The sequence below is a fragment of the Vanacampus margaritifer genome, chromosome 7 (genome assembly GCF_051991255.1).
Source record: "Vanacampus margaritifer isolate UIUO_Vmar chromosome 7, RoL_Vmar_1.0, whole genome shotgun sequence".
NCBI lineage: Eukaryota > Metazoa > Chordata > Actinopteri > Syngnathiformes > Syngnathidae > Vanacampus > Vanacampus margaritifer.
The window spans coordinates 24,122,925-24,148,725 of record NC_135438.1 but is presented as its reverse complement, the minus strand read 5'-3'; the positions used below and the strand labels follow the sequence as shown (position 1 = coordinate 24,148,725).

General features: G+C 38.6%; 1 protein-coding gene across 4 annotated transcripts in view; it reads right to left on the bottom strand.

Moving 5' to 3' along the window:
* Positions 1-25,801, bottom strand: part of sorcs3a (sortilin related VPS10 domain containing receptor 3a) — a 300,196-nt gene that overhangs the window by 199,686 nt on the left and 74,709 nt on the right. Inside the window, exon 1 of one of the 4 annotated variants that reach the window (XM_077570519.1) lies at positions 11,547-11,575. The exons of the other annotated variants lie outside the window; for them this stretch is intronic. The gene's annotated coding sequence lies outside the window, so the exon portion shown is untranslated. Of the gene's footprint in view, positions 1-11,546; positions 11,576-25,801 lie in introns of those variants that run through there. 4 annotated transcript variants of the gene reach the window in all.

Here is a 25,801-nt window from a genome sequence, read left to right as displayed (position 1 = left end):
AAAGCTGACATCTCATCTCAATTAAACATTTTAGTATTTGATTGTGAAGTAAATGAATCAACGAGCCATGCAAGATGCACACTGTTAAATGGAGTAATTCCCAAATAAACACAATTTGTGCTTTATTATTTGCAAATTTGTCTATTTTCATTTTTCTGCAGCATTGAAAAAATAATCCATAAATTATTTATTTTAATTTTGTGGTGTATCTGGCTTGGCTCCCGAGCGGCTTTTTCTTTTTTTGTAGTTTCAATTAGTTTATGATGAAATTATAAGTCAAATGTGTGTCACTGATGATGTACAGTAATGCTACATTCGCCCGACTTCGGTGCAGGCAGCGTGGATTCAGTTCCCACTCAGTGATGAGAGTGTGGATGGAATTTTTGACGACATGTCGGAGCTGTGTATTACATTGGTCAGATGTCGCAATGCGTGTCCTCACGCAAAATGGCTTCCCCAACACAGGCGGAAAACTCAGTGGTGTAGTCTAGAGTATATGCGGGTATACGGTGTATACTCACTTATTTTTCAGTCAGTTTTGTGTCTACCCACTTCTAAATCTTCCTTGATGCGCACCGTTTAGCTCCTCTGTCTCTAATTGGCTGGTAGGCGATGCCTTCGCTGATTTGATTGGCTAACTTTACACACGAGGACTGATGAGACAATAATAGGCAGAGTAGGGCACATCACAAACACAGTGAATGATCCTTTGCCGTTTTAGCTCACCCGGATGGCATTGCGCTCATACACCAGAGACTACTTGTGATGTGGTTTCGATCCCCGGAGTTGGTGCCGGCGGTTACACACTTACCTACATGATCTAGTTTCGTTTTAGTAGCTAGGCTGGTAGTTGATTTTAAAGTAAGTTTAAACACGAGAATGAGACATGTACTTTAAGATTCAGCTTACCACAATATAGAGATCTAATAGTGACTGTTTTTCACAATTTTAATTGTTTATTGCTTTTGTTAAATATTCTTTTACAGCATTATTTATACTGTATATTTGTCTCATAACAAACAAATTTCACCTGAATTCAGGCCACTTGTGCTACCAGTAAAACTGCTCAAGTCAATGAAGTTGTGATAATTTTATTATTGTGAGCAACTAAAAATTAAATTTTTTTCTTACATCATTGTATCTTAAACAGAACGGTTTTCTGGAATACTTAAAAAAAAAAGAAGAAGAAGAAAAAGTGGAATTTTAGAGTATACCCACTTCTCCAAGGTCCACTACAACACTGGGAATACTGGGTGTTTTATAAGGCTAAATGAGTGAATGATGTGTGTGCATGTGATCGTGTGTGTGCTGCACTTGTCCTGAAAATATTTGACTAAAAATGACCGGCAAAAAGATGCTTGTGTGTGTGTGTGTGTGTGTGTGTGTTGCTCGTATCATTCATAAGCATTACCATAGTGACCTCACCATATTAAAGTGTGCTGCTATGTAGTACAGGTACATAAAAATACATAGTGTGCGTTTGTTGTTGTATTTTTGTTGTATTAATCAGCCGCCGAACAGCCAAGCATCCCCCAACCCTCCAAATCCACAAAGTTGCCGGTCCGTGAAAGTTGTGGACTTGTATGAACCGGTCTGTGGTCAAAAAAAGGTTGGGGACCACTGCTTTATGGTGTCTAGTCCAGAGATAGGCAAGTTCGGTCTTGAGAGCCGCAGTCCTGCATGTTTTTGATGTCTCCCTCCTCGAACACAGCTGAGAGGCTCCTGCAGAACGTAATGATGAGCTAATGATTTAAAACATCTGGGTTTGGAGGCAGGAGACACCGAAAACATTCAGGGCTGCGGCTCTCTAGGACCGAACTTGCCTATCCCTGGTCTAGTCTTATCAATTTGCCTTCTCAACTAAATGCATTACCAACATTAAGTTTAGTTATTTGAACAGCTATTGTGGAGATAAACTGTCAAGCTAACCTTAGCTTCACACTTTAAGGTGCCTTGTGCAGTTCAAAAAGGAAATTGTAAAGCTTTTTTTTTTTTTACATCATGCATGCTCCATTAATGCTCAGTTGAGTACAAATAGCTCTGACTTTTTTTTTTTTGTTTACCTATTAGCTTGTATCTTCCCTTCAGTGTGGAACATAGAATAAGGATTTAGCAGAAGCGCCAATAGGCGCAATCAAGATGGCAGATGTGCAGTGGGTGGCGCTGCAGGTGGCACACTTTTTACAGCGACTACCTATTGTAATGACGCCTGTGCTCATTCCTTATTCTGTGGTATGAAGTGTTCTGGGAAAACACCGCAGTTTCTTAAGGGAACTTGGCGTACTACAAGATTGGGAAGGAAACTGGAATAAAACAACAAAACAAGAGGTGGTTCGAGCACAGCCCAAACTTCAGCTCAGACTCCAAGAAAACTGAAAAAATGAAGAGTTTATTCAGCCTCCACCCTTGTGTGGCTGGAGCATACCAGTGGCCATTGTTGCCGGACTTGCCAGATTCACCAATCACCAGTTCGCACGACACCAAAATAACAACTTTTGTTTCTAAAACAAAAAAGACACCATATATTAAAAATATAAACAAAATGGCTTGTCACGTTATGTAGTTCAAATCTCAAGTTGAGTTTGATTCAATCAAAGTCGAGTCTTTTATAAGGTTTTGCCAAAAAAGTCACAAGTAAAAATAAGTCGACTCGTGTCCAAGTCATGTGACTTGAGTCCCCCACTTCTGCTAAAGGGTGACCAGTATGCTTCTGCCTAATGCAGATTTTTTTTGGATCAAGCTGATTTATTTTGACATTATGACATTTTAATTTTAAATCTGCAATAGGCCCTCAAACTATCAATAACTTGAAAATGTGTCAAAAATGACTACTGTGCTGGACAGATGAGTTGAACAAAGTGCTTGTTGGTCACAGGCGCACATACAAACACCACTGTGGAATTACAACATAATGTCTTACACTTGTTTTGTTTTTTTTCCTTATGAACTGTCTGGAGAATCATCTACATATAAACACATGCATTTGATGCAATACAGGGACTAATGTACATTTGCTTCACAAATAAATGTGAAAGAAAGTACATTTTGTTCTGCATTTCTGGATAACGCATAGTTTACTAAAATACTATAATGAAGTTGAAGGGAATTCATGGTAACAAAATGTGTTTTGTTGGAAACAAACAAGTGTAATACACCAAGCTGAACATGGCTTGTTTTCAATTAAACTGAGAAAAGTAATTACACAAATCTATTGGGCCATGATAACAAAGATCTGTTGATTTTGGACCTCCAAGTTTGAAAATGTGTTCTCTTTTACCATAAACCGCAACAAAGCCGCAGTTTTTCTTAAAATCAATGTTCATAAACACTTTCATTTTTGATACTTCTGCCTGCCTGAATCACTCAACTGTAATATTGCAAAGTGCATTTGTAACCAAAGCTCTGCTTTTATAACCCATTTAAAGTGGTGACTTTTCTGTGTATTTTTAGTTCATGATGTTAAAAGGCATGTTTTTTTATGACATTATAGATGGTGTTAAGGATCGTTCATGTCTTTGTACCGAATGCTAAATAATTTTATTGATTTTTGCTATATATAATCTTTGTCTCTCCCAAAAGCTTCTGTTCTCTCTGAGCATTTGTTTGACCACTGCTTGCTATTCACGTGGTCCACATTGACAGGCGGATCAAATGGTTGGTGGTGCTCCTATGGCTGCACCGGAAAACAGTTTGTTACTCTCTGTATGCTTCCTATCACTGTTATACTTGGCATCGCCCTTCTGACCTTACAACTTATCTTTTCTTTTTAACATTTATAGCAACTTTATCCTCATCATGTTTTAGCACTTATCCTGTGCAATGATTTCAACTCCTATAATGAGATGTGATTATGCAGCAAAAGTGCAGAAAGTGATTGCTTTAAAAGTAGATTAAAGGAAATAAGAGAAAACATTTAGGTGCAAATCCTTGCAATAACTACATCATGTCTGCCATATCAATGGCATTACCAAAATTTTGTTGTCTTCTTTTGTTATGCTTTGACAGGTTTTCGTCTTGTTGTCAGTGCTTTGTGGTTAAGGTTAATATTCTGCCTTCTCAGCTTTGTGAAGCGAGACAGACGACTGAAGAATGAATCTCTATAAGCTTTGTTGAGGATTTGTGTTGATTCTTTTACTATTTTCCTTAACAACGAGGTTTTTCCGTAACTCATTTGCTGCCAAAAACGTATGAAAATGTTCTATTTTAAATATTACCATGTTCCCAAAGATGTATTTATACTTTTTTTGCTAGACCATATAGAAGGCTTTGATGCAGCCTCTGAACTGCAGAGAAAGGTTGAAGTAATGGTAGTTATTACAAAAAACGTCCAGCGGGTGTCAGTAGAGTATAAGAGATCAATCAGGGCCATGTTGCAAAAAGCTCGTATTGTTTAAAATTGTTATTGTTTGTGAATAATTGTTGGTGAATAATGATTAAATTTAGTTATTTTCTATTGCTAATTGCTGCAAAACGGAAACAGATATGAATATACTTTTTTTCCTGATGAAAGAAGAGACTCTAATCTTTTTTTTGGTAGGTTCCATGTTTTTATAGCAATAGAACACATTATTCTGTGGACCTTGCAAAATCAGTCAAATTCCAGTAAAACAGCCGGGAGCGTAGGGGGTTGCTTCAGTGAAAATGGCTGGGAGTGAAGGAGTTAAACTTCTTTTAATCTTCGAAAATGTATTTAAATACTTGTGTGTGTCTTAATGAATTCTGAATTTAAATTATGTGAAGGGGGCTAACTTGATAAGTTTTGCGTCATTCTGCCCCTTCTCAAACTTGCATCTTAATATATTATGCTTTTTTTTCTTTCCTTTGTTATGATTTTATTGTCGTGCTTGTTTAAAGACGAATAAAATCCAAATCAAATGAGGAAGACTAAACAGATGTCTGTTTAACAAGTGTAACAATAAGGCCCTCTACTGGGACTAATAAGACACGTCATCAGCGACACGTATTTTACCGCTAGTGTACGGCCCACAAGCGAAAAACACACAGACGATAAATGGCCTCAATAAATAAACGGGGAACAACTTACAAAACTTAAAACATTAAATTGATTACTTACAAAGATCTAATCAAGTTTTTACTGACATCTACAAAAACCCGCCAAACAGTACTGAATATCTGCAAAACGTGTACGTCCCTAAAAAGGGTACAGCTAGAAACAATAAAAAACTGCGCAAGGCACAACAGTTAAAATGGTGTTGTGAATCACAATTTTTTATTTTTTTTACATTGATATTAAATCGATCTTTGGATGCATCGTTACATCCCTATTTCTAAGGGTTGTTGTTCTTTTTCTTTTCTTTTTTTGGTAAGAGATCATCTACCGAAAACTAGACTGCATGATGAACCATTTCTGGCCCGGCATTAGCAAAGATGTGTGCCGCCGGTATGCGTCCTACACCAAAAGCCAGTTGGTCAACCAACTGGCCACTGCAAGAGCACAGTTGCGCTTACTCACTCACTCACTAAGGTCCCGTTTGAGCATAACTGTATGAACCTCATTGGGCGATTTCACCAGAGTACATAAGTATATATCTTTGTGTTAATCTTGGTGGATTATGCAGAAAGAGTGGCCCAGCACACCTTCCCAGCATAGTGTTGCCCGTGTGCTGTTGCAGGTCATTTCCGTCAATCCAAATTGGCAGTGCATTGTTTTATTTCGCACACAGCACAGATCAGGAACCGTACGAGTTAATAGGCGACTATACTCTCTATTTGCAGGTGGGAGGTTTCTCTCCCTGAGCTGTCTGGCTCAAAACCACTTAAGGTGTTGAACCTGGTAAAATAAATCTGGGAACAAGTTTCTAGTGTAAGGGGAAAAAAACATCATACACCGCAGGGCAAAACATCATACACTCAGGCAATCAGTCGCGCTAAATATGCTGCCGTCGACTTGATGATGCTAACATCCACAGTAATAGCTGCAAAGCATGTGTATGGATATGGATGGCGGTGGTGCAAGTCACTGAGGAATGCCAGGGTCACCACTGACACGAGTAAATGTGAGGTTTGTCAAAGAGAGACCTTAGGTACCACTTGGGTTGTAGATAAGAAGGGAAGCTAGGCTGGACTGTGTTCCAGCGCTGTGGAGAAGAGTACAATTGTCAGTTGAGCTGCAAAAAGCAGAGAGGTTTGGGAACGGGCTCACTGCACGAACATCAGGGGTCTATTTCACAAAGCAGGTTTAGTGAGAACTCTGGGTCAAGAAACCCTGAAATGTGGGAAACTCTGCGTTTTCCGTTTCAGAAAGGGAGGTAATTGAAACCAGAGAAAAAGAGGTAACTCTTGCCTGTTTCATAAAAAGAGGTCATTTAAGCTCTCGGTCAGCTACCGTAGTAACATGTTCCATGAACCAAACCTGGTCGGTTGCAGGTTTTCCACAATGAACCTTGAGGTTTTCTCTGTCGCCTATAATATGCCTATAGTCTATAGCGTAAAGTCCAATTTTGTCAAAAACATGGCATGTCCTTTTGACAATGACCCTATTGATGAAGGTGCCGCATTATTGCGCATAGTTAAATATCCATTGTGAGATTGTTATCAGACTGCGCATAGATATGCTGGCATTTTCGGACAGTTATCTTTTTGAGTGGTACCGTTTAACATCACAGTCCATCACCTACGTACACAACTTAATTCGTCTTTACATTTGCAACATTACCAGCCATAGTCATGCGCTCACATCGCAGCATATATTGTGTGTTGCGCTCTGTTTTTTTTTCTTATAACCGTTTTAATAATGTTTTTATATTTCATATTAAGTCAAGTGTGCTCTTCCCCCACAGGATTGCACCTAAATGAAATGAATAAATGACCATTCATCAGGTTTCCCCTGTAATATTATTGTGATTGCAAAGGACTATATTTAAATTAAAACTAAAATAATTTTAAATAAATTAAATTAAACTTTTTTTTCTAACATGTTCAAATTTGCCATATGATCGCATTAAGATTTTCAGTTGAGAGGGGTAAAAAAACAACAACAACAAAACGCAGAAGCAGAGGGCGGTGCCGCGCAGTGCGCTTCCCCGTTGCCATGGTGACTCGACGAATCGGGGCTCCATTAATGTGGACTTTTTAGTGTAGCGTCAACGGTGAATCTACTCTGCGTTTATATAACTACCTCAAATCAGTTTTCTATCTTAGGGAATGTTAACTCGCTGTCCAAGGTTAGTCTCGGTGTTAGTTGAACATGCTTTGTGAAATTGACCACAGGTCAGTTGATGGCCACAGGTGTTGCTGCATTGCCTGATTGCTCTCTCCCCTTTTTCATGTAGTTGTGTGATGGCCTTCAGTTGGTTGAGGAGACAATGGAGAGAATCTCTGCTTGCACACACCATTTCTAACAATATTTCATATTGTGTTTTTTTGCAGGGTCCAAGATAAAAGGACTGTATACTAAAAGTGAGTCTGTCAGTCTGCAGGGGAACTCACACAGCAAGAGGGCTACAGCACATTTTTTGGAAATGTCAGAAAAAGAAACACCCACACAAGCACAGGGAGCTATACAAAGTCCACACAGTTTTGAACCACTTGACTGTGACGCGGATGTGCTAACCATTTCACCATGCTGTCCACAGTTGTTTTCAGACTGTAGTTGACAGCAAAAACAATCACATAAAAAAAACAATAATAATGATAATAATAATAATAATTAGGGGTATCAAAATTAGTGTGTTAATTTTGAGTAAATTTAAAGTTCCTGCCACAAAAAAATTTAACGCGCAATTAATGACCGTCCATTACTTGGAAAGCCTGTACTGGGGATATTCCAGTCGCAACGCAGCAGACACGTTCACGTCAATATTTAGCAGTAATAAATTTAATAATAATGCATATATTTGTGGAGACTGGGGTCAATTTGCATTTTACAAATTTAAGAATGTGCAGAATTTCACAAGTTACTTCATGTTAAAGATTAGATAGCTCTTAATATGAAAAGAAAAATGCCATGAGCTGTCACTAACGTCTTACAAATCCAATTATGCCATCTAGTGGCAGAAAATGACCAACACAAATCAATATCACACTCCTTTTTTACAGTACAGTAATTATTTTTAGTTTTTACTCAATTTTAAGAATTAATATGAAATTGATGTATCAATGACTAAAAGTTGCAGCCATATTTCTATTAATTTAAAATGTTTTCCACTTTTATGTTAAGAGTATGAAAATTATATCATTAATATTTTATTGTACATTTAGAACAGATATAAAATTTGTGATAAATCGTGTGTTAATAACTATTGAAGTTATTCAATTAGTTACGATTGCGAACCCTAACGCTAACCCAAAGCCAGCTGGGATAGGCTCCAGCGCCCCCCTTGTGAGGACAAGCGGTTAAGAAAATGGATGGATGGATGGATAATAATAATAATAATAATAATAGAATCCACTACAGTATATTCACAAACTGATCAATGACCACAACAGCATAGGATTACTTCACTATTTCTCATAGATCACGGACTTTGTAACAAAGAGGCCACATATAGTTGAATTAGAAACTAAACATCATTGATGATAATTAAGAACAGAGAATCCCCACCGGGCTAACTACTCAAGCGCTTTACATTATTTACACTTGACTATGGTAACCTGCAGATGATGTCTCTATATTGGGAACCTTTGTTTTGTACTGTCTCACAGATCTCCCCCATCACTCTGGAAAATATTAAAAGACTTAGAAAACACAATATTGCACGCCCAATCACACATCATTCTGACATGTCTTCTTGCTTTGATGAATGAGCTGGGTTTTTTGTGTGTGACTAAGCTTTAGTTCTCCATAACCCTAACAGGAAAATGGATGACTGGAGAGTGATCATATCATGCAGTTTAATGCACCGATAAAAAAAAAAAAAATTTGAACTTTTCATTAACTCTTTCACTGCCAGACGTTTTCAGAAACAGGATGTCCCTAGTGCCAGCCGATTTAAGCATTTTGACTGATCTTTCCAGGTCCACAGAAAATATTGTGTTTGGACTATGGAAACACACATACTACCAAATGAAAGATTGGACTCTCATCTTTCATCAGCAAAAGTTTGTTTATACCTTATTCCGTTCTTCAGTAATCAACAATAGAAAATGGTTACTTTCACCGAAATTCTCTGTTTTGAAACAAAAAACGGAGAAAAAGAGCTTTTTGTGAAACGATGTTATTTCATGCACTCTAGTGAATTGTACACTTCTTTTTGTCCATGAATGATGCCACAAACACCTAAATAGTGCTTTACTTCTGTAAAACGCTTTCACCAACAATGAAAAAGTGTTTTTTGATTGCAAAATACGTTTATTTCCATTCAACAGTGTAACAATTTGACAAAACAATTTCACAAACTATTTACAAATGTGTGCAACTGTGGTACTACTTACAATTATGTGGATGTTTCAAATACAGTTTTTCTTTTTATAACGCTCTCCTGCGTGCAAGGAGACGCCGCAGGACTCGCACAACAGATTATAGTTTCACTTTCGCTTGTCCGTTTCGCGTGCAAACGTTACACTTTCTTGACCGCCTTTTTTTCCGGGGAATAAATAGCAAGTAGCAGACTGTACACACTCCTCCGATGAATATGCATTGGACTCGGAGCACTCTCCGTCGTCCGATCGAACGTCCGCCTGTGCGTGCTCGGTTGTGCTCCGCGTTATGACGCCGTCATAGCCGTCGCGTCAGCGCTTCCAATTTCGCCGTCAAGCTCGGATTCACCATCATCATCATCGATGATGATCATCGTCGTCATCAATGTGCTCTTTTAGCGTTGGTCGATGCTTTTGGTCTTTGAAAAAAACAGCTCGGGCGTGAGCTCCTCGCAACCGGTCGCCATTTTTCCTTTGTTTTCCATTCTGATCTCCTGCTCGACGCTCTAGCTCCGCCTCTACTGACGCCCACCCGATCTTGTCAAAAGAGAGTCATCGCTGCCCTCTAGGGGCCAAAAATAGTCATTAGGCACAACAGACCTCCTTGAAACTTTCACAACAGATGTGGAAGGCTTGCCAGCACCCGTTTCAAAAAAAATAAAATAAAAAATTGGATGACATCTTTTAACGTCATTGGCAGCCCTCCGTAGGTTTTTACTTGACGTCTTTTAACGTCAGTGGCAGTGAAAGAGTTAATGTCATTGCCAACATCTATGTCTGTCCTATTTATCATTTTAAGTAAAAAAAACTGCTATCAAAAATGTAATTGAAACAAACTAGTGGTGGTGACTTTTGCACAGTACTGTATATTTAACACAAGCACTTTGCAGTAGAGGGTGACACCCGAGTGGATTTTCACTCCTGTCCCATTTCACTCCCACAGAAAAAATCCCGCCCTGGACCACAATCCAAAAATAAATCATGTCCTGTCCTGCTCCTGGTGTAAACGACTCCTTTCCCGTCCTGCTCCAGAATGACTCCCACTCCTGTACTGCTCCCATTTTGGAGATCAGCTACATAAAAAAATAAAATAAAATGTTTTAAATTGATCTGTTCCAAAATTAGAGTGTCCACCGCCGCGGGATTCCCCAAAATTTTGCAGCACTTTATCCAAAATGTATTGTCTTAAATTATATCATTCGTTCTTTGTGAAACAAGATTGTGAACTTAGCAGTGTTTCCAATGATGACTGGACCCAGTTAATATAACAAAGATTTTGCCTCTATCGTGTACCTCTAGCCCAGAATGTTTTCATTGACTTCAATTTGCTATGCTATCCTAATGGTTTCAAAAAAATAAAAGAAAAGAAAGGGGGGGGGGGTGCTAATAGGGGATTACAGCAGATACATTAATATTTTCAGCAGACTGTTGTAGCATGGCTTCCCAGCACCCAGGACAATTTATATTATCCCTTGGTCATTTTTGGTATTAAGCATTTTTTTTAACCATTAAAACCTGGGATAGTTGTTGCATGTATCTAAGTGAGCAATAAGAAAGAAAAAAACACACACACGGTATGACCGCAGGCTCAGAGACCTCAGCTGGCTGCTGCCATGCTAGAAGCAGCTCTCAAATAGGAAGGGGAGCGGCACATAGACAAAGCACAAGCAAAGTGGTGGTTGAAGGGAAAGTGAGATAACAATAGGTCCTCTGTTCATCTCTCCAATTATTAATTTCTATAAACACTGCTACTTTTATCCAGCCATCAATCCATTTCATATCACCACGGGAGCTGGACATTACCAGAGCTGACTTTGGGCGAGAATTGTGGAACAACCTGGTCTGGCCACTACTTAATTACAGGGCACATAGACTAACTAAGTATCCAACTAACTAACTAAATAAATAAATAAATACAGTTTTTTATGTTGATTATCTTTTTAGGGTTTCAGGCATTGCCCTTATTTTTTTAGTCTACTTCGGTGTGCACTCCAAAACCATTTTCTTGTGGTTTTGCTTCATAAAAGCAACTTATGATCAGTTTAAAGGCTGGACTCTTGACTTGGTTGTTCCTGGCCTGTCTGAAGTATTTTTTTCCTTTTATGTTTTTGAGACTATGTACGTCCATCGAGCCTGCTATGTGGCATGCCTTTTGTCCGCCCACTGACCATGTCAATTGTTCCCGGTAGGCAAGAGCGGCCTGAGTAGGCTGTGTGGCAACCTCCGGCTTCGCCATCCGGAGCTGGTGCAACAGTAGCCATTAAAAACAAGCAAAGGTAGAGAGGACATAGAAATTCAACAGATAAACATAATAACCAAGATTCAAACCCAGAATCAGACTTTCTAACTACCACTACAAAACTACTACTGTACTATATTTTATTTTTTTCTTGAGTCAGTCAGTGCATGAGCTGAGTAAATGAGTTGGCAGTTAATATTACCTTACTCTATTTAGGAAGCATACCTCATATTTCTCCCCGAGAACATGAATTAATAGTCAGTAGTGTCTGACAATTCTTGCCTCGTGTCAGCTCAGTTAGTTGGCTCTTCTGGGGGTGTCTGTCAGGAGGATGAAGCAGTTAGTGACCTTTCAAATGCTCTACGCAGACACGGCATCCTCTAGTCACCTCTTCAGCCTTGACTTGGCATGTGAAGACACTGCTGAAGGCTCCGTAACACCCACCAGCTCAAGCATATCTTTGAATGTGACACTCAACACACCATACAGTGCACCTTCGGATCTGCACTGCTGTGCCACGTACTGTATCCACAACACTTGTCTTTCTAACATTAGAAACACTGCCATCAATACTGCTTATTCTCATTATTTAAATAGAAGAGCATATTGTCAATGTTAGACTTGACTTAGTAAATTTATGTATCTCCGCTTAACAACGAATGAGGCATTTTAACATGATTTGATTTTCTTCTGCATATGTATTTCGAATTTGCTGCCTTCGACACATTACAAACAATCTTGGATTGGGGAAAGGGGGGGGTTACTGGCATAAATGAGGAACATTCCACAGATAAACAGGTTAATTTGAAACCAGTGAGTGTTATATTTTGTGTCTAAAAGGGGCATCACTGAAAAAGGATGGGGCCAGGTTCAACACATGAATAACTGTGTACGCAAATAGTCCAACAGTTTAAGAACAATATTTGTTTGCATACTTTACGATTTCAAGGTATGTTTAAGATTTTAGCAGCTGTGGTCCATAATGTCATGTAAACCCAAGGTAAAAAAAAAAAAAAAACACACACATTGAATGCCTGCGACCTTCAATCCCTCAGATGGGATTGCATTAAACACTTGCATCACAGTGCAAAAGATATTGTCGCATGGGCTCAGGAACACTTCAGAAAACCTGTTTTACACAACATCCCAACCTCACTGGATTTGGGGTTTCTAGTTAAGTTCATTTTGTTGTTGTTGTTGTTGTTAATTTCCCTGTGTAAGCTAACTCAGATCATTGCTTCATTTACAAATTCAAGTTAAAACTATATATCAACAACACCCAGAAACATCGCCGGCTTCTCTCAGCCGGTGCTCATTTGAAAAGGACGTATGAACTGGTCTGTGGTCAAAAAAAGGTTGGGGACCACTGCTTTATGGTGTCTAGTCCAGGGATAGGCAAGTTCGGTCTTGAGAGCCGCAGTCCTGCATGTTTTTGATGTCTCCCTCCTCGAACACATCTGAGAGGCTCCTGCAGAACGTAATGATGAGCTAATGATTTAAAACATCTGGGTTTGGAGGCAGGAGACACCGAAAACATTCAGGGCTGCGGCTCTCTAGGACCGAACTTGCCTATCCCTGGTCTAGTCTTATCAATTTGCCTTCTCAACTAAATGCATTACCAACATTAAGTTTAGTTATTTGAACAGCTATTGTGGAGATAAACTGTCAAGCTAACCTTAGCTTCACACTTTAAGGTGCCTTGTGCAGTTCAAAAAGGAAATTGTAAAGCTTTTTTTTTTTTTTACATCATGCATGCTCCATTAATGCTCAGTTGAGTACAAATAGCCCTGACTTTTTTTTTTTTTGTTTACCTATTAGCTTGTATCTTCCCTTCAGTGTGGAACATAGAATAAGGATTGAGCAGAAGCGCCAATAGGCGCAATCAAGATGGCAGATGTGCAGTGGGTGGCGCTGCAGGTGGCACACTTTTTACAGCGGCTACCTATTGTAATGACGCCTGTGCTCATTCCTTATTCTGTGGTATGAAGTGTTCTGGGAAAACACCGCAGTTTCTTAAGGGAACTTGGCGTACTACAAGATTGGGAAGGAAACTGGAATAAAACAACAAAACAAGAGGTGGTTCGAGCACAGCCCAAACTTCAGCTCAGACTCCAAGAAAACTGAAAAAATAAAGAGTTTATTCAAGCGCAGTTACTCACACATGCACTATCAATTAGTCAGCCTCCACCCTTGTGTGGCTGGAGCATACCAGTGGCCATTGTTGCCGGACTTGCCAGATTCACCAATCACCAGTTCGCACGACACCAAAATAACAACTTTTGTTTCTAAAACAAAAAAGACACCATATATTAAAAATATAAACAAAATGGCTTGTCACGTTATGTAGTTCGAATCTCAAGTTGAGTTTAATTCAATCAAAGTCGAGTCTTTCATAAGGTTTTGCCAAAAAAGTCACAAGTAAAAATAAGTCGACTCGTGTCCAAGTCATGTGACTTGAGTCCCCCACTTCTGCTAAAGGGTGACCAGTATGCTTCTGCCTAATGCAGATTTTTTTTGGATCAAGCTGATTTATTTTGACATTATGACATTTTAATTTTAAATCTGCAATAGGCCCTCAAACTATCAATAACTTGAAAATGTGTCAAAAATGACTACTGTGCTGGACAGATGAGTTGAACAAAGTGCTTGTTGGTCACAGGCGCACATACAAACACCACTGTGGAATTACAACATAATGTCTTACACTTGTTTTGTTTTTTTTCCTTATGAACTGTCTGGAGAATCATCTACATATAAACACATGCATTTGATGCAATACAGGGACTAATGTACATTTGCTTCACAAATAAATGTGAAAGAAAGTACATTTTGTTCTGCATTTCTGGATAACGCATAGTTTACTAAAATACTATAATGAAGTTGAAGGGAATTCATGGTAACAAAATGTGTTTTGTTGGAAACAAACAAGTGTAATACACCAAGCTGAACATGGCTTGTTTTCAATTAAACTGAGAAAAGTAATTACACAAATCTATTGGGCCATGATAACAAAGATCTGTTGATTTTGGACATCCAAGTTTGAAAATGTGTTCTCTTTTACCATAAACCGCAACAAAGCCGCAGTTTTTCTTAAAATCAATGTTCATAAACACTTTCGATTTTGATACTTCTGCCTGCTTGAATCACTCAACTGTAATATTGCAAAGTGCATTTGTAACCAAAGCTCTGCTTTTATAACCCATTTAGGATTTTAGAATGGGAAAGAATTCCACCTACAAGGATTTAACACTTAGTGTCCTCAGTTCCCAAACACGTATTGAGTGTTAAATGGAAGGAAAGGTGATTTAACAAACATGCTTTGTGCCTGTATTTTTAGCATGTTACAGGCATTAAAGTCAAAATGAGTAAACATTTGCTTCAATAATAAATACATTGTGTTTAAAGCACATTTAATTGAATATAGGTTGGAATGGATTTTGCAAATCATTGCAATCGGTTTTACACAGCATCCCAACCTCACTGGATTTGGGGTTTCTAGTTAACCCCTTCGGATCCATACATGATTGCAGTAAACATGACACATTTTTGTGTTTAAACCAATAAAAACACATAATTTGGATAATGCCAATGCTTCTGGTTCATGACTGGATCCTAGCTAACCAATAACAAGTTGATTTGCATGATGTTCATGCTAAAAATGTTACATATAAGCTTGGTAAGTTTACAACACGTTACAGCCATACTATCTTGGCGTCCACTATAACAAATAAAAACATGAGATAACCCCAACATTTTTCCCCATGTGGTTCTTGTGTGGGAAAAGAGTCCAAATCAGTTTTAAAAAAAATGCCCACCAGAAAAAATGTGGGTCTGAAAGGGTTAAGTTCTTGTTGTTGTTATTTTTGTTATTTAATCTTGTTTTGCTTGCTAGCATGACCAACTAGCATTGAGGGGTGCTCAGGCGGACCCATAGGGGTAAAGGACCCACATGACTAGCGTCGGCCAGTGCCTGTCTTTCAGTTTCCTGTTCAACTCTATGGTCTATGACAGAGCAGGGGGGATCGTTGAGAAACCTTACTTTGAAACCCTGAGTCCTTTAAGAACCCAAAGTCACATATTCCGAAGATGAATTGTTGTTATGTTTAGGTTCTCTGCCGTTTCCTGTTTCCGTTTTCTCCCTTGCAGTTTCTGGGGAAACGGCTGGAGGCCGGATCCTGCCGACACACCTGCTGCCCATCATGTCATCAAGCTGAAATAAAAGCCTGGCAGCAACAGGGAGGAGTGTCGGGGTATTACTCCGCGACACTACTTGCTGTACCTGATATTTTTGATACTGTAACCTTCCTAACAGTCTTTCTTGGTGTTGTGGACACCACTAGTAATTAGACCATTAGCGGTTTTCGTTAACCATTTTTGTGTGCTACACTCCTCTCTGTTGTATCCGCTCTCCGGCGTGATTTTGTGTTTTCATGTTTATGCCCACGACGTACACCTTTTTGTCGTCGTCGTTTTTGTTACAGCAACTTCTTGTCCACGTGTTGTAACCTTACTTTAAAAACCTGACCTTTAACTTTATGAACCTTAAGTCACACACTTTTACGGCTGAATTTTTTAAAACTCAATTTTAGGACAACTGTTAAAAAACATTTTTAAAAACTGTGATGCTGCATGGAAGCCAATCCCTCCTTTGAAACCTTAAATGGGTTCAACGTTTCCGTAATTCGTCAGCAAAATGGGCATTTCGTCATTGAACAGATCGCAACTCATTCACACGAGCACTCAAGTCAAAAGTGTAGAGTAGGAGGAAAAAAATGCAGCTTTAATGATAACTCCACTTCGATTTAAAAAGCTTTAATACTCACTCAGTCCACTTGGCATTGTGTTACTATTCTTTTCCTTTGCAAATACCGCCACACACAGCCACTTTCCCTTTTTAGGACTCTTAGCAGGTCAATAACTTGCCTATCTTAAAATGGTGCACTGAAGGACCCTTAGCTGTCTAACAACGTGCCTGATGTCAAATCAACTAAATAAGCACTAAACTAAAGCCTGGTTCACACGGCAAGGTTTTAAAATTGTAATCAGACTTCCAAATACTGAGAGACCCCACTCATTATGAGAAAAAAAAATCATGGGTACAACAGTTTTGAATATACAGCGTGTGGTGTGCAGACACATGGCAAAATCATAATTTCATGTCATTCATGAATATTCCCAGATTTCAAAGCTGGCTGTGCTGATTGTAACAGTGGAAATATCCTGCTTGAAAGCTCAGCTTGCGTTGAGTGTCCACTGTGGGTAGTAGGACTACATTTCCCATGATTGTTAGTTACAAAAGCGGGAAGTACTTCTATTTGCAGTCAATGCTTGACTGCTATCAAGTAGATGCGGATGCGAATGACAACATAAGTAAATAGGGAGGAATTTAACTGGTAAATGAAGCAAAAGCTTCACTAAAGCCATTGTTCATTCACTAAAGCCATTTTTCACCACTATCATTGTTTGTCCATTTATTCATTTTCACATTCTCTTGCATTTTTTCTTGAAAGGCTTGTGCGAGTGCCATTTATACAGAAGAGTATCCCTATGAAAAAGTCAGATCCAGTCTTAAAAGGGTGTTTTTGTGTGATCCTAGTCCTTGAAAAACTTTTAGGTCAATTAATTCACTGCAATACTGCGTAATTAATTTACACTGCCCAATGCACTAATGAAAACCAATAAAATCAAAAATCGATTACATTTGAAATCCTCAGAGCATATCCCTTTTAAGACAACTACAACACTGCTTACATTGTTCATGTTTTGTAAGTCTGACAAGACCAACAAACGCTTCAGTGTCTACAATGTTCTGCCCCATTTTTCTGGATGTTGTGCATGTGTCATCCTTCTAGTAAGCACTGTCACCATCTTCACTAATGAGACTAAAAGTATTTCATTGAATTCTGCCTGTTTATGGCTGATATTTCAGCTGTGCAATATTTTAAGATACTAACCTATTTGAAATGACTCAGACAAACAATTCTTTCATGTAGGGGAAAAAAGGTGACAAATCAGTCAGCAATCAGGATTTGCACCACAAGTGAACAGTTTCTCCAGTATAACACATACTTGAATATCACACACGCCCCTAAAATCGCCTCACACCTGCGTGTGTCATGTGATCTCACAACACCGGAAAAATGGTAAATGGTACTTTATATTTATATCGTTCTTTTCCACCTTACAAGGCCCTCAAAACGCTTTACATTTTGAATACTCATTCACCTACTGATAACACATCAGGAGCAACTGGGGGTTCAGTATCTTGCTCAAGGACACGGTCATAATGGCTTGGGATCGAACGCACAACCTCAGAGTGAGACGGGGTTAGGGTTAACGAAGAAGGAAAAAACAAAGAAGTAAAAAGACCCAACAGTGTTTACATAGTGGTGAGAGCATTGTGTGATCTTACAGTAATTTTTGAAGGCTGGCCACTCCTGGGAATGTTCCCTGTCCTATGCTTTCTCAACTTGTAGATAATGAGAGCATTGTGTGATCTTACAGTCATTTTTGAAGGCTGGCCACTCCTGGGAATGTTCCCTGTCCTATGCTTTCTCAACTTGTAGATAATGGGCCATACCATGAATTTCTGGAGTCCTTAAACATTAGGAATGACTTTGTAACCCTTTCCAGAGTGCTAGATGTCATTTACTTTATTTCTCATGTGTTGTTGAATTTCTTTGAACCATACTATTTTGTTGGAACCATTTGAGATCTTTTGACCAACTTCGTTTTGCCAAACAGGTTCTATTTAAGTGGTTTCTTGCTTGAATATAATTGGAGGTAATCAGTCTTGGGTGTAGTTGGTAACAAAATGAAAATAAAACTGTGATTAGACACGGTAAATTCATGATTTAACAAAGGGGGCAAATACTTTTTCACAAAGGGTCAAGTAGCTTTGAATACTGTAGACACCCCCCTAATAAATCACAGTTTAAAAACTGCATTTTAGTTTACTTTGGTTTTCTTCGTCTCATCTTTACATTTATTTTATGATCATAAACATTATAGTGGGTAAAGTACGCAAACAAATATTGTTAGAAGGGGGCTTTTTTGTGGTATTGTGTTGGTATTGTTACAGTGGTTAACTCCTTTTTTCACTTGTAAGATGATAAGGGATCACTGATACAGCATCCCTTTATCAATAAAATTATAACTAAGATATACATTTATTTATTGTTTTTACTTCTTTGTATTAATAGTGGTTAACTTTTGTTTCACCTTTGTAAATAAACTGATAACAAATGCAAATTATATTGGTAACTGCGTAGGGTCACATTTCAGATTCACAAACACGATCAATGCATGACGTTTTGTAATGATCATGTGAAGCATGCAAAAATATATTCATACCACATAAAAGAACATGACAAAAATATCTAAAATTAAGTGTTCCAGAAGAAATTAATATGTAAATATACTGTACCTCACAAGTAGGGTAACTGCTGGACGCAAGCTGTCTCCTACCTCATTATAAAGTTAATTGAAAGTGTGTTTTCCGCCCCGTTAGAGTATTAAGTAAGTAAAGAATCATCAGCATCAAACAGGCACAATATTAACTTGAAATGTAGATAAAAGCCACAGTTGTCTGGCAAAATGACTAGGAACATTTTATACGATTGAACAGATGGCTTCAGGTTTACTAGCCAAGCATGATGCATCTAAATTGGGCTCCTTTCACCCAAATATATCAAGAACTTTTAATACAGGGTGCTTTAGTTTCTGTGACAAACGAGTTCCTGTATTCCATTGTAACTTAAGTCCCTGGTAACCTTGTTCTGCAAGCTGAATTCTTGCAGTATTTGCAAGTTCACAAACCCCCAAGAATACATCTTGTACCGAGCCTGCTAATTTTCACAGATCTGTACACTTTTTGTACGGACCAATCACAAAGCGGTATTGTGCTTGGGGGCGGCATATGCAGCTTTGACGAAACCAAACAGCGCCGACTCCTAGGGAAACAAACAAGCAAACCTTGGACGAATGGAGGCTGCAATTAATTCTGTTCTTGCAGAATTACTTAAATGATTGATTAAATAGTTCACAGATCTGGCTTACAGTTACTGTATGAGGTTGGGGATTTGAATCCCGGCACTGGACCAGTTTTCATGTTCTCCCTCTACTGCTTTTTTTCTTGGCACTCAAGGACACCATACTATATAATGCATTAGGTAAAATAAAACCAAAATGTGGAAAGAAGAAAATACGAAGGGGCAGAGAAAAATGACATTAGTTTGAGTAGACATTTTTAAACAGGTGTGTTTTGAGTTATGTTTTCAAATGTGTAAAAGAGTGTGCTTCTGAGTCGGGTTGGTAGTGAGTTCCAGAGATGAACAGACAAAACAATATTTTCACTGGTGCAACATTTGGCCCTACAACCGTACTTTCAAAATTCTGTTAGCCTAAATGCACGCATGTCATCGCCTGGTGTTTTTTGTTTGGCAGGGTTGAACAACAACTTTGTCTCCGACCTCTAGCGCTCATGCTGTAGCTTGACTGAAAAATTACTGTATTTGGTGCAATTTGATGGACTGCTGGACTGTGAATATGCTTCAGTCCTAGCCAGCTGTCTTGCCCAGAGTGAAATTTGATGAATGGGCAGGGGGAGCAAGGGTAACAGAAGCAAATGACCAGGCATGAGAGTCCTATGCCTTTGTTTCATTTGTCTTTTAACAGTTAGGACTCAAACTTTATTGGCTATTTTATTTATAATCCCTATGAGACAACACAGCCTTCATTTAATTCATACCAAAACCATTTAACCCTGCAGGTCCCTATTATTGATATAAATAGGCTGTTCTTGTTGAACCCAGGACTAATGTATCACACCTGTCATAGCATCTGCATTGTCTTCAGAAGAAACGTCAGGTCACAATGTCACACTGGGATATTTTATTGAAAACTATTGATCACTTTGACAAAGTGCATCTATATCCCAGATAGAGCAGGAACTGCAAATACATATATGACCATATAGTAATACCGCATTCATCAGAGGGCAGAGGGCCTGTTGGAGGAAGGAGAGATCAGTCACATATATTTACGTACAAAAGAGATGTTATGTTAGGGTGACCAGACGTCCCTATTTTAGCCAGGACAGTCATGGTTTTGAGCCTTGGGTACCGCGACCCATCAGATTTTGCAAACCTCATTGTTTTGTCCCGCTATTACGCAGCTCCCTTCCCAGCATTCCGTATTTTGTCATGTTGTGCATGTCAATCACACAGTTGTCAGAGCGATTCAAACAATAAAAGGGGAATTTACCAGTTAAATTCATTTAAGTGGAAATATCCTGCTTGAAAGCTCAGCTTGCGTTGAGTGTCCACTGTGGGTAGTAGGACTACATTTCCCATGATTGTTAGTTACAAAAGCGGGAAGTACTTCTATTTGCAGTCAATGCTTGACTGCTATCAAGTAGATGCGGATGCGAATGACAACATAAGTAAATAGGGAGGAATTTAACTGGTAAATGAAGCAAAAGCTTCACTAAAGCCATTGTTCATTCACTAAAGCCATTTTTCACCACTATCATTGTTTGTCCATTTATTCATTTTCACATTCTCTTGCATTTTTTCTTGAAAGGCTTGTGCGAGTGCCATTTATACAGAAGAGTATCCCTATGAAAAAGTCAGATCCAGTCTTAAAAGGGTGTTTTTGTGTGATCCTAGTCCTTGAAAAACTTTTAGGTCAATTAATTCACTGCAATACTGCGTAATTAATTTACACTGCCCAATGCACTAATGAAAACCAATAAAATCAAAAATCGATTACATTTGAAATCCTCAGAGCATATCCCTTTTAAGACAACTACAATGGACAAACAATGATAGTGGTGAAAAATGGTTTAGGTGAATGAACAATGGCTTTAGTGAAGCTTTTGCAGGGCGCATGGCCCATCGCTTCCTGTCTGAACAACGTAATCCACTGCTTTTTATCAATAAGGGTTACTAAGAGACTATAACAAGGTGTACACATGAACATTTTGATGTCAAATGAGCACCAGACGTTGTTGCTTGGTGCTCATCTTTTTCCCAACCCACCGACCTCATGGATGAAATTAAGTCTCACGGCACATCCGGGCAATGTTTATCATTAATATTGCAGACATAGGGCCGAAACGTCATAAATCACAATTTGGTCAATTATTTTTTTTTCCTAAAATCTATACTATTGGTCGAAGTAGAATTGGTAAAAGTAATCGTTTTGGCGGCTAACTTGACTTTGAATTGAGACTGGCCTGACCACAGTCAAGCTGACTGACTGAGCTGCATTTTCCCAGTATGCAAAACTGCAGTGACAGACTTGAACTGGAGTGCAGAGACAGTCCTCCAATTAATACGATCACATAGGTTGTTTAGAAATGTGCCAAATTACGACCAAGTGTTACATGTACTGTAGTTTAGTGACCCCTATTGGCCACGTAAATAGCGAAATAATAATAATATGGTGAACCATAAGTTTAGTTACTGGGACTCAAACCTGGGTAGGGTGGTCGGAAGACAAGGGGGGGCTATCTGACTGAGCTGACAAGCCAGTAATTAGTTACATGTTGACTATGTGTTTTGTAATGTCAACCATACTACAACCTCAATGAGCCTCTGACTAACCCCAACCATTAGTGTCCCATGTAAAGACATAACGTTTACAACCTCACTGAAAGCCTAAGACTAACCCCAACCATTAGTCCCGGTGACAAAGAATTGACATACATGTCAACACTGAAATACACTAAAATAATTACAGGCCAGTTAGCTCAGTAAGAAAGACGTTCGTCTTCCAACCCAGACAACCCGGGTTAATGTGGAGTTAATTGGAGAATTTCCATCTTCATTCATGTCTATAGTGGGGATTCTATCCAATTGTTTATAATGTTTTAAGCAGATTTACTGTTAATGTGCAAAATGGACATATGACTTATGCCCGTTTCCATCTGTTTTTCTTTTGTGAATATTGAGGGGACCACAGAGATGTGATCCACCAGTAATTTAAAAGAAGAAGAGGAAGCAACTGCCCTGTGCTATGACATCATATGAGTTTGCTTTTATAATTTTTTATAAACCGTAGCATTTTTTTGCTGTTGTCCATCTAAAATTGCATTAATATTTGCTTCTTTAATTAATTCCAAAAAGATTTCTGTTTTGCATTGCTTTGTGACTACAAACGTACATGTGACGTAATATCCGATCAAAATGCAACGTGTATCCAGTCTTGTCAGCGTTTATTCGCAAAACCTGTTTGCATAGCCAAAGTTGCCATTTTCCTTCCTACGCTTTAAAATCCACCCCTTCCAAGTATAATTTTTTTGTGTGTGCAAATGTTGACCCCTTTTTTAAATTTCTGGTCTTTCCATTTAATTTTATTTTCACATTTCTTGAAAATTTGAAAAAAAAAATGGGTTGATGGAACCCCCACTTATTTCACATTGTTTAATATATAACTGTTGAACTAACGTCCATCCATCCATCCATTTTCTTAACCTCTGTACTCTATAGGTTTTGAGAATATTTTTGAGTGTATTGAATAGATCTGTTGTGTAAGACTGGATGTTGATATCCCTTAAATCAGCATACTTTTCAACTCTGTGGAATGGTCAATTACTTTATTGGAGAAGCTGTTAGCTATCTGTACAGCTAGTTCCTAAACACTAGTGAAGACAGAATAAAGGTGTTCAAAACAGTCATCTTTGTGTGTGGGGAATGTCGACAACTTATTGAGTCATGACTGTGAACTGTGGTTGAAACTGATACCATACATCAATCATGTTTTTTTTTTTTAAATTGATTTATTAAAATGAAGGCAGCATCAGGGCAGGGCTCTCACAATGTTTTGGGGTGAATAAAAAGTATAATCTAAATTAGCCAATTTAAGAAAATTACATGAGAGAGATAAGAGCTGTGGTGAAAATAATCAATTTTGCATTGCTACTCAAATGAAATGAAACACATTAGGAGGTAGAGAGAGTAAGGGAAATGTTGTATCTCTGCTGTCTGTGTGAGGATCCTATACTGTACTGCAATTGTTCCCTTAGTGATTTCAATTGGTGTCCATTAAATGCCTTATGACAATTGGACAGCAGCTGAGTGATTTGGATTCAAAGAGAAGAAATGAGGTGATCGCCATATGGTTCAGTAAGAACTCAAGGAAATGGAGGAAGCACAGCTCCAACAGATGATGGATCGTGTTGAGCCTCAGGCAGGGAACTAGAAAAGGGTAAAAGAAAAGAGAGCAGGGGTGTGAGAGTCTTTATATCGGGGGGGGGGGGGGGGGTGGTACACCAACCCATTCCTTTTTTCAAAGAAGTGATGAAGCTTGTTATTTTGTTGATGGTGCAATGTTTTGTACAAACTCCACTGCCTCCCGGCTCCAGTAGGTGTTTTAGTGGAATAGAGTTGAATTATCCATTTAGTATTAGATGGGCAGTTCATGACCTCTTCCTCCTCCACTCCCCCGCTCCTCCATCAGCCACCCACCACGGCAGCTACGGTCAAGGTTAGGTCTACCTATTCTACACTGCTTGTATATGAAGTGAGCCAGGGAAAAGTCTCAGACTATTTGTCTAAATATATTCTAGTATAATGCTAGTTTCAGGGAATAATTTTTAATTTATACAAATGACCAAGATATTTTTCTTCCCTCGCTATGCCTACCACAGTATTTACTGAGATAAAGGATTCAAATTGGATGGAGGGATGGGGGAAATCACTGGGGGAGCAGTGTGATTCCAAATGGAACAGAAACTCTAATAATAGATATATTTCATCCAGTTCAATGATACAGATAGTAACAGATAGATCAGACTTGATGGATGCTAATAATTTGGTTGCTCACAGAACTATGAAATGCTGAATCCATTTGGGAAGCTGATAATTGATTGTCTCGTTTCTATTTTCATTTAACATTTTTAATGCTCTAATTCTAAGAAAGTCTTGCTCACAGGCATTTCCTTAAATTAGTTTTCCCCTTGCACAATTGGGGTACACCTCCTACTTTAATGTTCGTATTTTTGATCCACCATTTGACTTCCACAAAGCTCGATGTATCAAATCATAAGCAGTGGGGTTTTTTTTTTAGTCTTCTTCCACTCAGCTTCATCAGCCCATACATGAATACCACCTGAGACCTGAATGCACAAATAATAAAATATTGCATTCTTAAAAGCGCTACAAGACCATTCCCCCCACCCCAATTTTTTTTTTAGGTTTCAGAAATTATTAACTCATTCACTCCCAGCAATTTTCACTGCTCCTGGCTGTTTTACTGGATTTTGATTGATTTTGCAAGGCCCACAAAATATTCTGTTCTATTCTTATAAAAACATGGAACCTACCAAAAGAAAGATATAATAAAGAATAATTGCTGTTTTGGCAATTTACTGAGTGAAACTGTAAAACTGTAACATACAAAATATAACAATCATGTTATTTAAAGTTTGAAATAATATAGATTTGCATCATTTACTAAAATTAGCTGCAAACCCTACAAAATGGGATCGTTTTGAGCCATTAGCATAGTGCTAGTTTACATGGGCGCTACCATCGAAATGCTACGCTAAATAGCGCCTAGTAACTTATGTCACATTAGAACTTAAAACACAATTTAAACTTTCAATTCAATAACCTAGTGCAAGCCAACACTCCTGAAAATAATATATTTACAGACAGATATTTCTAGAGCCAAAATTAAACTCTATAGGCTTCAACACTTTGGATTAGCTGTGTAGCCGTGCTTGGAGTACAATGCGCTATGGTAACACTGGAGGGTTAAAAAACATACAAAGTTGCAAACAACACTTTCTTGTCCAGAGGGCAGTACAACTTTCAATATTTAAAGGTAGACTCAACACTAAATCAACTTTTCTTTTTTTTTCTTTTTTGCTGATAAATGGTGTCTCCTGATGCTGTCTCCATGTCCAGTTCATTATTTTTGACATTTTAGTGCATGTTTGTTGAAAGCTTGAATTTGACGTCATTGGCAAGACGTCATCCAATTATTATTTTTTTTGAAACGGGTGCGGGCAAGGCTTCCGGAGCTGTGGTGAAAGTTTCCAGCCGGTCTGTTGTGCCTAATGACTATTTTTGGCCCCTAGAGGGCAGCGATGACTCTCTTTTGACAAGATCGGGTGGGCGTCAGTAGAGGCGGAGCTAGAGCGTCGAGCAGGAGATGAGAATGGAAGACAAAGGAAAA